The sequence below is a fragment of the Cyprinus carpio genome, chromosome A22 (genome assembly GCF_018340385.1).
Source record: "Cyprinus carpio isolate SPL01 chromosome A22, ASM1834038v1, whole genome shotgun sequence".
Taxonomy (NCBI): Eukaryota; Metazoa; Chordata; class Actinopteri; order Cypriniformes; family Cyprinidae; genus Cyprinus; species Cyprinus carpio.
The window spans coordinates 7619337-7634379 of record NC_056593.1 but is presented as its reverse complement, the minus strand read 5'-3'; the positions used below and the strand labels follow the sequence as shown (position 1 = coordinate 7634379).

The 15043-nt window shown below is 37.3% G+C and overlaps 1 protein-coding gene across 3 annotated transcripts in view; it reads left to right on the top strand.

The window, feature by feature from the left end:
* Positions 1–15043, top strand: part of LOC109047541 (protein phosphatase 1 regulatory subunit 29-like) — a 905211-nt gene that overhangs the window by 781507 nt on the left and 108661 nt on the right. The window contains exon 1 of one of the 3 annotated variants that reach the window (XM_042712420.1): positions 9305–9478. The exons of the other annotated variants lie outside the window; for them this stretch is intronic. The gene's annotated coding sequence lies outside the window, so the exon portion shown is untranslated. Of the gene's footprint in view, positions 1–9304; positions 9479–15043 lie in introns of those variants that run through there. 3 annotated transcript variants of the gene reach the window in all.

Sequence of the window (15043 nt, the reverse complement as noted above, 5' to 3'; positions counted from 1 at the left end):
GGCCAATGACTAAGCAGGGATCTGCCCGAGAAGATTTGAAGATGCTGTGTTTGTGTTTGCACAATATAGTGTTCGTAATGAGTTAATGTGCTAATGTGTGTGTGTGTGTGTTCTGTGAATCCCTTTACAGAATAGTTTGGAGGGGAAATTGACCCTTCGCAAAGACCCGACCACCTTAGTTACTGTTGCTATGTACGACAACAAGCCACACATCATGTTCTCTTGCAGTGAAAAATACATTGGGTAGCAAAGAGGAAACTGACAATGCGCCAACAGAGTAGGTTACTTTAGGCATGAAACAATGTCTCAGCTTTTAAATTTTGTCTTTAAGAAATTCAAGCAGCCTTTTTGTGGCTCTTTAATGTGACGCGCTGTAGCGCCTCAGTTCAAGCAGCATGTGAACCAATCATCTCTTCCTCTTTACTTGTTATAGCATGAAATAAACATAAATGAACATCAGAAGGCACCATTTCTCAAGTTCAAGTCCACTGATGTTAATCTACTCTTCTGCATGGTTTGTTTGTCAGAGAAAAATGGCAGATCCGACATTGATTGGTCAGATCGCCTGTCAGTCAAACACCCTGCGAAGGGTCAATATTGTCACCTCCATGTTGATAACAACCTGTATGATGGTGTTGTTTGTTCTGTGGAAAACAGATGCAGATATTAAGTTTTTTTTTTTTTTTTTTCCACGACAGTCCATAGTGACCACTGCTAGCACGTTTTAAAGGCACTAAAAGGACAATGAAAGTAATCCTTGCCACATCTTTGTGAGGAAAAGAGACATTTACAACATAAAAGTGGTAACATAGAGAACCAACAGGTAACAGGTGCTAAGCAAACCACTAATCTTTGAGAAAACCTTGTGAGAAGTGTGGTTTTATACCCCCAAAGATTAATCCATAATCTTTGGCAACTATTGTTTTTAAGTTTTCTTTTAACCATTGGTTTCACAAGTTCGGTGATTTACCTTTAGCTTTATATTAACATATTATAATGGAATATAAACTGATCACTGTCATTGCACAAAAACCAGCATCCAGGTTTGGATTGGTGAGAGATTGACTGACTAAATGACAATTTGGTTTTAACTTCATTTAAAACTGATTTGAGGCCTGCATTTTGAACCCAAATTCCACTGACAACCAGAGACCTAAAAACTAGCTGTATCATACTGTGCAAGAACAGCTTTCATAGGCAACCTGTAAATGTTTTAGAAAAGAAGCAATATACAAATGTAAAAGATAAAAATGTGTGCATTAACCTGAATGCAACACACATCCTTTAGGTCTCGGCATCTCTCAGTACAGAATATGGATGAATGTCACGCTCGTTCATTGCTATTCCAGATCTTTCTTGTTCTTCACCCCAGAATCACCTCATTTCTCTTCCTCTCATGTTATGAAGATTAATCACACTTGACATCTCATTTTCCGACTGTGGCTTTTCGCAGAATCTGTTCGGTCGGCCGGAGATATTGTGAATGTTCCAATATACTTCCAAATACTACCTTCATCATCCTCCTCTGATCTGAGCCTTCACCTTTCCTGGGTAAAGTACATGATCTCATTTGGATCATGTGAATACCTGGTACAACTTGGTATGATAGATTCTGATACTCTGTTTTGTAGGATACAATTGCAAAACTATGCTGGTTTTCAGAATTTTGAATCCATCATTTGAATGAATGCATAATTTCAGTTATTCGCACTGTTTATCTGTCACACTCAGTTTATGACCAAGGTGTTCACGCGATAAAAATGGACAGGTTGGATAGATAGAAAGACTGATAGAGACAGTGAGAGAATTTGTATTTGGTGTCTATCTCATTCAGTTTTGGCATGCGACTCGTCTTGCATCGCTGCTGTGCTCTGTTACCATGGGAACATACAGGAGCGCCAACGTGAGTGAAGAACGAAAGCAAGTGAGAGGGAGAGAGAGGGAAAGCATTCCCGCCTTTTGGTGCTTTCTCCTACATGTGAGTTATCGACAGCCCCTCTAGCGCTTGGCAAATTAAAACATATTTCATCTGCCACAAAAATCTACAATGAGCCATTAAAACTCAGGACTCCTCTCATTCTCTCTCTCCACCTCAAATCACTGAACCATACTGCCTTAGCCAGTTTGGAAGGTAATAAAATGCCATGGCCAGTATAGAATTATTTGCTTTGGCTTTCAGAACCTCCCACTCCATTTTTTTTTTCTTTTTTTGCTGGGTAGTTCTGCAACTGACTCAGGGTTTTTTTCAAGGTGTGTGGTGGAGACCAAGTTAGTGTCGCTTTGAGCTATACGGGGTTTCTCGTCCACTGGTTTCAATCTGGCTGTTTTCTTTAGCCAATGTCACGGTCCAGTCGACAAGAGCCACTGTACATGCAGACCTGGGACTCTTCAGTTGGTTGTGCTACCTAAACCTGTAGCAATTTTTCCTCAGTGGCTCTGTCTCTGTCCTAGATGTTGAGGATTAGCAGTAGGACATGGAGGCGTGGTGACGGTAAGACATATTTTTAAGAACTTGGTTTATTAATTCTCGAGGGATATCCAGAAGGGAAAATGCCAGGCTGGTAACCTGAAACTCCTGGGTTTAAACCCAAAGTGGTGATTCATGATTTACAACCATTGTGCCCTTGCCCTAGGTTGAGAAATTGTCCCTGTAGTAGAAGTGTACTGTAAGTTGTTTCAGATAATTAATGTTTAACAAAGAAGAATGTACATTGTAAAGTCCCATTGCACTTCATTGAAGGTCCAACATGAATTTATGGCAACCATTTTTACCACAGCTTTTTCTAGACACTTCTACTGTCCATAAGCTTCAGGCAAAAAAGTGAGGTCTCAATTTGCATGTAGTGGCATTCTTGGCACTGTTTTTTTTTTTTTTTTTTTTTTTTTTTTTTTTAAACTAGAGGCCATTATGTTGTCCCAAACAGCACACTTGATGCAGTGCTGTAGCCTTCTTTTGCCTTCAAGTCCTCAAGTTTGTAGGGTATCCCATTTGTCATTTTCTGATTCAGAAAGGTGTTCACAAGTGCTCATGGTGTGCACCCTTAGTGCAGAACCTTTGGTGGAATATTTCCCAGCCGTCCATGTGGTATTGCATCACGCAAGTGTGGATGCAGAGGGAGACCGGTGTTGAGAGCGGTATCTTGGATAGGGCCTTATTTAAACAGTTGAGTGATGGGGCATTTGGTTTGTTGAATCAATAGTAAATGTATTTGTGTCTCCGTGCATATGTGTGTTTGCAAAGGCTGATTTGGCAAACCTGGGTCTCATCTGGCATATTCCAGATTACCTGTGACTCCTGAGATAACCGAGAGACTCTTGCAATCCATCACCTGCCGACAAGGCCCTGTCTGAAAGTTGGAGGGAACGAAGGAGAGGGGAAAACTGACAAATGAGAAAAGGGAAATGGCATTGAGGGACATTCAAAGGTGGAATAAAAATGATTTTTCTCGTTTTCTCACAGGAAACAGGTCTTTAAAAGATAACTCTGAAATACTGGCATAAAAATGAAACTGCTGTAATGATGATGATAATTGTGAGGCTGGGATAATTGAGTACAGTCTCTCGCTGGATAGATATTGACCACATTAGTGCTTGCAGTGGAGATGAGCTTTAATTAGACTCAATTAATCCCCATTTGGTCTCGGAGCATGGAGGCAAGTAGCAATTTTCAAAGCACGATCCCCTTTACCTGCTCTCAGCTCAATAGATGATATACCCTGTTTAGTGGCTTGTCCTGTGGCTCTGAGCAAATGGGAAAATTACAAGACCATAATCCTTCAAATGGAGCTCTCTTAGTCTTTGATTACTAGTGGTGACTTTGTCAGTGTGTATGAGATTTACAACACTGGAGGGACTGTAACTTTAATAAGAACTGTGAGTTCACAGACTTTAACAGTATATTTTGGAGGTAAAACTTTTTCCCTAAAGGACAGTGGTTTTCCTCTGCAGTTTTATTTTGTATTAGAGAGCCATACATGTTCAACACAATGTCAAATGAATGCATAAATGTCTTCACAAACATACACGTCCATATTGGTGCATCTGTTTGCTTGCTGTCAGTATCTAATGGGCATCCATAATTGATATCCTCCTTAATCCAGAGAGCTTTATCCAGTGCCTAACACATCATGCTGAATTATCCAAGGCTGTTATTTTCTTTAAGGTCCTATCAGTCTTATAGACAAAGCTGAAATAATATTAGACCTGTTTCATGTCTTCCTGCCCTTATCCTTGCCACTTTAAAAATGTCTTTTTATGCAAACGAATAGTTAAATGGTAAACAGATCAGGCTCAGAACCGAGCCTGACTTCAAACCTCGGTTATGTGGGTAGATTTTTGTGGCTGCAAGCATTTCCGCATGAGGTTGTGTTGGAGAGAATGGGAGAGAAACAAAGCAAATGGTGCAGTGCACACTGCCTGTCTCTCTCGCTCTTTATGTAAATTAGGACATTTAAAATGGAAAAAATATTTCTGCAAATGTTGTATTGTTTTGGTTATTTGGGATTTTTTTTTCAGTGTATTTAGTATATGAAAGCTTTTGGGTTTATGTAGGTTTTATAAATAGTCTGAATATTATGAATTCTGTAAACTATCTAAACTGTACTGAAATGTATATGGACCATTATCTAATCTAATTATTAAATTATTATTAATTTTCTCATGTATATTAATTTACTACTGGTTTTGATTGTCAGAGACACACATTAATGAAATTTGAAGGGAAAGTAGCGGGACGTTAAATTTTATTTCAAAATTATATATATTTTTGCATGTACGTCATTGTGGTCTTTGGGACTATAAAGGCCTTTATGTCCTGAAGTGATATGAAAGAACTGCAATGTCCAACCTGTTCCATCTCAGCCACCGTCCATCTCTTGACAAGAAGAACATCCATTCACTTAAATGACACTATCTTTTCCTTCATGCTGACACTTCATTTATCACTTATGCTGGGCAGCATAATCATGTCTGTAAAGGTCACTAAGGGCTTTTTATACATTCTCATTGAGCCTGTTGCCCTATGTGAGAGAGCAAAAGGCTGAGGCTCAGTTTTAGGTGGTAGGAAAATTGTATCAATGACTGACCAATGCGTCTTGAGATAATCAAGTTCGAATGGATCCTTGACAGAGGGATAAAAATAGATCCTGGGCCATTACATTGTGCAGTAATAGCACAACTGCAGCCAATACACCAACCCCTGGGGAGATTCAAAACGAAGGTCAGGGGTTTATTAACAAGAAACAATTACAAGGAAACAGAAATCTCTGATATTCTAAATTTAGACCATTGTTGCCATGGTGTGTGATTCACATAAGACAAAGGTAGAGTAAAGACAAATGCATGAATTTGATGATCCAGTGTGCACAAAGTGGTTACTGTTTAACATCTCTCTTGCCAGTTCTAATCACACCAGAGGATCCTATTCAGGCTTATGTGAGGATAAACTACATATGTTTTTGATTTCTTAAATAGCATTGCATTTCTTATACAATATTCCCTAACATACCCCCTCCAAGCATCTTAATTGCTTGCAGAAGGAAAGATGAAATCACTAGTTCCTAGACAAGAAAGGAAAAGGGAAGGAGATGGTTTAGGTGAGATTTTGTAAGCCAACAATTTTCCCATTAAAGTGAAGGAGAAAGCTATCCTTTCATCTCAATGGCAGTTGCTTGTTAAGTGGAGGACCCCCTCAGAAGGACCCACTAAAATCGACAATCCAGTTATCTACAACTCTTAAGATCTGACAGGTTATATGAGCTTTATAAGAGTTAAGAATTTACTGTCTAACTACATTCCTACTGAGAAGCAGTGTTTTTTTCCCATCAACAAGTTGCTTGCTTGCATGCTAGTGGTGCCATTTGGATAAATGACTGTTGAGCCAAAGGGCAAGGTGTGGCTCACCCAACCCGGATCGACCCCAATCGACTTAAGCTGGGGTCGATGCTATGAATTATATGGATGGGACTCTTCTTCCTCCACACTACTGGTCTTAAAAGAAGGGCTATTTGTCTTAAAGAGGGGATCATTTGTCTGTGCTTGACCCTATTGTGTGGAGTAGGGTAGTGAGGCAACAATTGAGGAGATCAGTTAGAGGATTAACCTGGTAAAACAAAAAAAAAACATTACCAAGGCTGACAGGGCTCTTTAAGATCTCTCTAACAGAAAGAGAGGAGATGTAATGGCTTAAAAATGTTTTGCATGAATAGTCTGTTAGACTGGTTAAAATGGCTCCAGACAGAGACAAGTTGAAGTAAAATAAGATCCTTGACCTCATGGAACAGTAGGTTAAGTATGAGGAGTATATTTTGTAGTTTAGGTAAGCTGGGACTAGAAGTAATTTTGACAGTTCTGTTGAAGTGATTTATTTGACTGTTGGTCTGCTTCTTGACTCTTTAGGGAAGAGACAGGAGTTGGTTTGGGTGGGACTGTCATCCTAAGAGAGATGGAGCCCATGTGTCTAACTATGCTGGTCAATATGTCCTTGTGGAACTGTCCATGGTGCTGAAATGCTGCTGAACATAAACTGGATAGAATATATTTTGAATGAACAAGAGGTAATATTGGCAAACTTTCACAGAACTAATGTCTAGAATGTTTCTTTCTTTACTCTTTAAAGAAAACTTTTGACCTTTTATAGGGATAGTTCACTTAAAAAAAAATAAAAAATAAAAAAAATTCTGGGATTATTCACCATCATTTTGTTCCAAACCTGTATGATTTTCTGTATGAAGAATGTCAATGATGTCCAATGTTGTTCGGACTCCAGCATGTTAATCATCTTTTGTGTTCAGTACAGATTTGAATTGACATAAGGGTGACTAATGATGACGGATTTTTTATTTTTTTATTTTAGTTAAACAGTCTCATCTAACCCGTGCTGTAATGAAATAAAGCTCAGTTCTGGTTCCTACAGCTGTACATCATTCTCCTAAAAGCTTATGTTGCTGATCTTGAGGGAACTTCTATCTTTACACACGCTATCCTGTTAGTCCGTGCATCAGTAGCATTGATTCTGTAGAAAGTGTGTAAATCCATCAAGCCAGATATGTCAAAACTCCTCTGTTATCTGTGAGTGTTTGTGCTTGAAGGTAGGTCCTCACCCTGTACTATCAGGAGCAGTGTTATGTAGGTAATTCACTCTCTTTAGCAAGTCACTAAATATTTGCTTTGTTACATATTGTTATACAGTATGCTTGATGTTTACTTTAATTTTTTAGATGTGACATTGATGCTGTCTTGGAAGTCAATTTGAAACCAGTTTCTATATTAGTTATCTTCATTTACAAAACACTACCTGTTTTAGTGATTGACTTGAGGCAGCACGATTTATAATAAGCACCATATTTACTGTGCTTTTCAGACTGAATATGTACTCCCCATTATTTTTAGTCTCACTTAAGATGGCCGGTTATCCTGTATAGTTCACTTCTCAGGGTGACTAAATGAATTCTAACTGATCAAACTCTCAGTAACAGTTCCAGTGTAGGCAATCACTAGGCAAGACTCTTTTGTGAATGAGCCTCTCACACCCTCCATTCACCTGAATTCAGTGCCTGATACCACACTGAGGATGTTTCAGGATGCCAGAGGGGGAGCTGTACAGTCATTCACGTGAAAGATTGATTTAACATTCGCGGGCAGCTGTGGTTGCTCGCGCTCTGGCAGAGTTCCTCTCTATGACGTCAAAGGCTCCTGCCTGCTGGTGTGGGCACGCGCTGACAGAGGCGCACTACGTGCTCAGAGTGAGAAAACAGATGTGCTTGGTGGACGATGGAAAAGACAAACGAGCAAAAACCTGAAGCTATATGAAAAATGCAGTTATGCATCTCCTGCATCTACACTTAAGATGTTACGGCCATTGCAGTTAATCCAATAATAACGTGTGTGTGTATATGCATGTGTGTGTGTGTGTGTGTGTGTGTGTGTGTGTATAATGTGTGTATATATATATATATATATATAATATATATATTATATATAGATATATATATATATATATATACATACATCCTCTGGCATTTATATTAATATATTATTATTATTATTATTATTATCATTATTATCTGAGATGTATTCTTATGATCCTGTGCACTATCTCTGCTTTTATCTGTGCTTTTATTCAGTATGTAGGCCTATATTAACGATTTGTTTAGTACCTTTGAAGAATAATTATTAAGAAAGAATATATCATATGCAGTCAATTGCCACATATGAAATCAATAAATCAGAAACGTAAATATAAATACTTTAAAAATAAAACATCAAATCGTGCAAAAAGGTTAAATACTGGCACTGATTTATAATAAATGCATTCCAAGAATTTGACCTAACTATATAATAAACAAAAAGTATTTTATTACTGAAATGGCCTAAGTATTACTGTTAAGTGAGTTAGATTAATTCAGTAACCACTAAAAGGAACCGGCTCATTTTGGAATCAGGGTACACTGGTCGAACTGTATGGTTTGGATTCACTAAAAATAACAGGCTCCTTGGCTGAATCTGAGAATACAGATAAGTGTACAGAGAAGTGTATCCTTATTCACAGTTTAAAACAGGTTAAAAGTCCCCAGACAGCCTACCATTTTCAGTGAAATTCTGCACATGCAGTGGATATTTTACTATCCCATGAGGCCACAGGAGAGGATTTATTAATTGCAGTGATGCTGTTAGGTCACATGACAATGACAAATATTGTAAGTCTGGGTTACATTCATAGGCCTACTATACGTGCATTTATACTAGCCTATATGAAACACATTATTTAACAAATGACGTCATCTGCGCAAGGTGACAGCAACTATACCTTTGGAAGAAAGTGGAGATTCGGAGACCAAAGCACCGCTTTTTACCCAGGGGTTATGAAACTGCTCTGGAGCAGGGTTAGCATCGCTTTTTTTAAAAGTGTTATGAAATGAAACCCTTTACACTTGCAAGGGTTAACAATGCTTTTTCCCAGGGTTATGAAATGAAACCCAGCTCTATAAATAGTAGGGCTGTCAAAAATGGAAATTCAGGAAAAACTTGATAAACAGAATGAGCAATGCTAGAGCATTTATGTAAACAGGTCACGTGCTCCGTTCGTCTTCATTGTATGAATAATTAGGATTAATTGTTAACCCCGGGCAAATTATGAGCCACAGTGTTAAAAAGAAGGATGCATTCCGTTTACAAGGAGTTTAGAATGATCAGGGTTAACTATTTAAAGTGTTCGCTAATTAAACCGCTGTATGTTTTTAAATGATGTCTCTAACTCATTGCGATTTATTTGCTTGTGATCAGGCTACACTGATCCAGTTGTATGTGTCTCCCCACTTGCTCTATTTCTCTTTATCTTTCTCCCTCGCTCTATCTCTCTCTCCCTCTCGCGCGCCAGCTCAGTCCGTATCTCCGTCGGTCTGAGTCCTCAGCGCTGGCAAGGGATAATAAACTGCCTTTCCGCAGCAATACGTGGTCACCGGAACAGCCCGCAACAGAGGTAGGAATGCATTCTCCGAATTCAATCATTTCTGTGTAAAACCTGGTAAAAAGAAACCCAGCTCAAAGGTTTTTTTTTTTTTTTTTTTTTTTTTTTTTTTTTTAAATAAATTTTTTTTTTTTTTTTTAAGTGATTCATTTGGAAAGCCACCTGCATGCTGATCTGTGCGCGCGCAGGGGGTTGGTGAGATGTGTTGCATCCTTCAGCTGAAGATAACGCGGCTTTATCAGATCTTCTCTGGCACTATCGGAGTTTGAGAAGATGGTTAGGTTTTAAAATGCATCTCAAACCAGATTCAGGGCATTTATAAAACCCATACGTGGAACATAACAAAAAACAGATTTTCTATATAGACTTTAGATGGTTGTTTTCCCAGCAGTTTCTTGAAGATGATTGTTATTTCTATGCATTTAATAACTCTGCATGAGGGTTTTTGCTTTCTTAGCTGTAATAGGCTAGTAGTGCAAAACGAGATGCTCTGTCCTTGTCTACTTTTTGTATAGTATTTCATTCGTCTTTTTCTAATAAAAGAGCGAATCATTTAGGGAATCGTCTCGTCTTGGCACGCATTCACCAGAGCATCTTTTGGTCTTTGGAAATGAAACGTGCTGATGGATATAAACGACAGAGAGGGGGTGATGGGGGAGAGACACGGGGACGTGGAAGAGCGCCATCATTTGATTTATAGCCTCACAAATACGCAGCGACTGGCGAAGCCTGGGGTCCCCGCTTTGACTCGCTGTCATTTTAACAGCAGAAGCCGATTGTACACCGGAATACTGATAAAAGACAGAATAGCTCTCTCTGCAAGCGCTTCAGAAAGCTCTTAACCACAGCATGCAGAGAAATCAATGTGATTAGGGAGCTACATACAACCAACACCTGTTTCATTACAGCACACACGCGACAGCGTGGATATCAGCGTTAAAACCACATGAAATCGAAATTAGACGTTTGTGGGTTTTGTTGACTCATCTCTCTCTCTCTCTCTCCTCTTGATCTCTCTCTCTCTCTCTCTCTCTCTCTCTCCCCAGCTTAGAGTCTGGCTGATCGTATACTACAAAAGTTGACACTTTTGCTTTAATTTTTACTTTTTCTATATCAAAATTATTTCTATATTAATTTTATGTCATTTAAAGTTTAGCTTTATGTTTATATATTTAAAATAGCCTATAGGAAACATTTACAATAACAGATAATGCACATTTTTTATGCAGGTTTTACCGATAATACATTTACAATAAGGGTATATATATGCAGATATATATATATGCATATATATATATTATACTCTTATAATTATATATATATATAATATATTCATATGTAGAAACACTGAAGACTGCTTGGAATAACTGAAACTGCTTCATTGCTTTTATCAAGAGGACAGTGACGATAGCTCCGCCCCAAACTTACTGTCTCTTATTACTGTCATTAGGTCCATAAAGTGAACATGGAAAAGGCATTTGCCAGTTGCAAACCTATTTTGCTTCTGTAAAGCAATTACAAGATAAAAGTACACTGTAAAAATGATTGTAAAGTTAACCGGTTAACAGTTGTAAGTCATTCGTTTTTTTTTTGTTTTTTTTTTTTTTTTTTTTTTTTTTTGATATATTCTTACTTATTTTTTTTTATAAGTGTAGTTTCCTTCTGTTTGTTTTCTATTGTATATTTGGTGTAAGTTACGTATGGACACTGGGGCACCTTCTACAGAATGAGTAATAACTTATGTGTGAATTAATGCTTATGGTGAACAGTATTTTAGCCATTTTAATTTTGATATTAACATTATTGCATTTTTTTAAATCGATTATGTAATTTCAAACCTAATTTCAACCTGGGAAAACCTAAAATGTTGCACTGACTGTATTTTTACTGTAAAGCTGACAACCACAGCTGCCTTTTTTTTTTTTTTTTAGCTTTGAGGCGATCTAAATTAAAGTATACAACAAAAAGTTGACAATTTTGTAGTATGCATTTTTTATTTTAATTTTACAATTTAATTTAAATATTATTATATCACATGTTTGGTTTGTTTTGTTTGTTTGTTTATTAATCATATAAAAATAAATATAAAAACTGCTGAATTACTAAATTACTAGAATTGCTGAATATGCTCAGTATGTGACTTTCATTTTTTGCAGCCCCTGGTTTTGCATGGTTTTGATTTATATGTGGCCTTTTTTTTTTAGACACATCCACAGGTGCCATTAGTGAGTCATGCAGCCTCTTGTTTAAAGGATTCAACTTTACTGAGAGCCAGTGTGTTTAAATGAAATGGGAACTCATGCCCACGCGTCCACCCCAGACGTTTTGCCTGCGGTACTTTTTCTGTACCATTTTAAACTGAATGCACACAATCCAGTATTGCCAGCAGGTGCATACTGACATATAAAGGCGTATGGTAGGCTGATCAAATGGTATATCCATTTACATATTGAGATAAAGATAGAGTGTGGCAGATACAAGCATGAAAAAAGTGAGACATAGATGGGGAAGGGTTTTGAGATAAAGGAAATGCACACCACACACAATTCGTACTTTGATATTCATGTGACCCAAGAATGCCCACTAATAAAAGACCGACTGACCCTCTCTAATTCATAATACAATCACTGCAGGCCTCTTGAATACGAAATTGATGAATGAACATCCTGAATATTAATAACTGTGTTTCCGTCATTTTGGGGGGTTTGATTAATTTCCATGATATTACAATACTGTGTGTTAAGGGTTTTGTGTGTTATTCTTGTATCCTTGTCTTATCAAGAACCGTGTTTGTTTAGGGTTCTTGAGTTATTGGCATTGATGGTTCCATGAAGAACACCCATGGAAACTTTCCATTGCACAAAAGGTTCTTTATTGTGGAAAACAGTTCTTTAGATTATTCAGTGTTCTTCACACTAGAAAAATAATTGTTCTAAGAACTGTTCACTGAAAGTTTCTTTGGAGTCCTTTTAAAGAGTGTAGAACGTCTAAGTTCTATAAAGATTTTTTAAAGAATTAAAATACTGTATATATTTTCTGTTTGGTGATCAGGTTTTTAGAATGTACATTGAGCCAATAACATTAATATTAGAACTTTGTCTTGTGGAAATTCCTGTTGAATCTTTTATTTTTTAAAATTTTTTAAACGAACTAAGGGCATATAAGTTTTATCAATTAAGTTGTTTCGTTACCGCTCAGGTTTTAGTACCTTAGGGATGCACGATTAATCAAAGAATGTGTTACTTCGTTTTTTTTTTTTTTTTTTTTTGATATCTAGAAAAATGATTTTCAGTATATATATAAGTTATTGTTGTGTTTTTACTATGTTGAAGTCGTGTGGTGCCTAGATGTCCATGTCAATGTTGCTAAGATTTATAGGATTATAATTTCACAGCAGCTTCACAAGAGTTTTTAAAGTTGTCAAGTAAATATTTAAAAGTTGCTAGCGTCTAATATTTGATCTTCTAAGGCTAACATATTTATTGGTTTCGTTGAAAGACAGGGCTGTAGATTTCTTGCCAGGCATTAGGCCATAGTTCAATTATGACATTTAAGTAACTTTTAAATGCCCATGCAAAAATGGAGCAGTGAGAGGAAAAAAACAAACAAAACAAAAACATTACTGGTGTGCATCTTGAGACAAAACAAAGGCAATGACATATTAATTTATCAATCAGCAGGCAAGTTTGCTTTCAGTTGAAACAGCTCAGACTTTACATTTTTAGTCTGGGACTATTGGTAGGGCTGCACGATTAATCTCAATTGGTTCCTTGGGCTATGCATAAGGTCAAGTTTTTTACTTAATTGTTTTTATTTTTTTTATTGCTTGACTTAAGTAAAACTAGCAAATAGGAAAACAATGATTTTTTACTGCATATAGTTTTTTTTACCAGTGTGTTGTGTTTGGTGTGCTGGCAATGTTGAAAGTCTGTGCGGTGAACTGTGAGGACCATAATGCTTTTTGATCTAAATTTGCAATAATATTGACACATGAAATTTTAAAGACCATTTATATTCAAGCACTCTGAGTGCAACGCCATTCATATCCCAGAAAAAAGCTTCACTGAGGTGTTTATGTTCAAAACAGCATAAGTTTGTAAAAAATCAGGTGTATAATGAGGTGGATTTGGGCCGAATCTGCTAGCTACTGATGAAGTTAGATGCACCTTGTAAAAGTAACTCCTATTTACGTCAGTTTTCCCTTGGACGCATCTGTCCCAGGGAATTTCCATTCTGCCTATTTATTCTGCTTTCCACATAGAGTGCAGAAAAAATTTTAAAAAGGCCAGTTCCCTCTCTTGTATAACAAAAGGCATTTGTCTGCGACCTCATTTTCAGCCAGTCTGCAGCAAACAATTTTTTGTTTTGACTGTGAGCAATTTCATATTCTGCACTCTGAAAGGATTTGACTGGTCCTATTGAAGCGTAAGAAGATTGGCCAATTACCGCCAATCTTTATTTTAGCAATTGTCGTTTTTAATGATGCTGAAGGTCAGGATACTATTGGTAGCTGTGAATGCAATGTTCAGCAATTGGTCACGTGCTCACAGTTCATGATTTTTGGTTTGTAACTTCATAGGAACAGAAGATTAGAAATGTGAGCATTATAACACCCCGCCTCACCAATGAGATCCTCTGTTGAATGGCCGTGCCGTCAGAATGAGAGTTCAACAGCTGCCAAAAATACCATAATAATCAGCATTATGTTCCATACAAGTCTCAGTCCATCAATTAACATCATGTGACTGCAAAAAGTATCAAGGTTGGTTTTTTTTAATCTTCAAAATTCATTGTCTCTCCTGGCTAAATGTTATGTGTCAACTCTAATAATATATTTTTAGCAAGTAAAAAAACTACATTAGCAAGCAGTGTAAATGTATTATGATGAGAACAGGCAATTTGATTATGGCCAGATGTAAATAAATTTAGGCAAATTTCATAGAAAAGGTGAAATTTTTCTTTGAACTCATTCTAGATTATTTTAAAGGCGAACGGGTGGAAGAATTCCTTGTTTTTTGATTGTTGCATTTTATTTTCTCATCATTTTGGAACAAATAATGTATTTGCGCTGTCTCAAATGAAAATAATCAATAATGTATTCACATTGTCTTAATGACAGCAGTAGACATGCTGGGACCTGTACACGAACGTCATACTCAAATAAGATAATAATTAATATTGCAGCGCTAGTTCTGATGACGGGCCTCGCACTTGGGTCTTCACGCCATCGTGTGTTGCTTTAGTAAAAATGGTGAACGGTGAGGTGTGCGATTTAAAGTGCTAATTTATACGAGGGTGGTCTGTCAAAGTCATTTATATTGTGACTTTACCTGTTGCCAGCAAGGGGCGCATTCATTCATTCTAATGGACTACTGCTCTCTTAGACCACCGTTGTTCCCAGGCACAGGAACTCTTATCGCAAACACTTGAAGTTCTTGGGAAGATCAAACCATTTTTATGCCTGAGTTACCACCAACTTCTCTTCATTGGCGAGACATAAGAATGCTTTGTCACAGCGCCATAGTGACAGCACCTTCTTTAACAAAAACTCAAAGATCTCCACAATTCCAATATTGC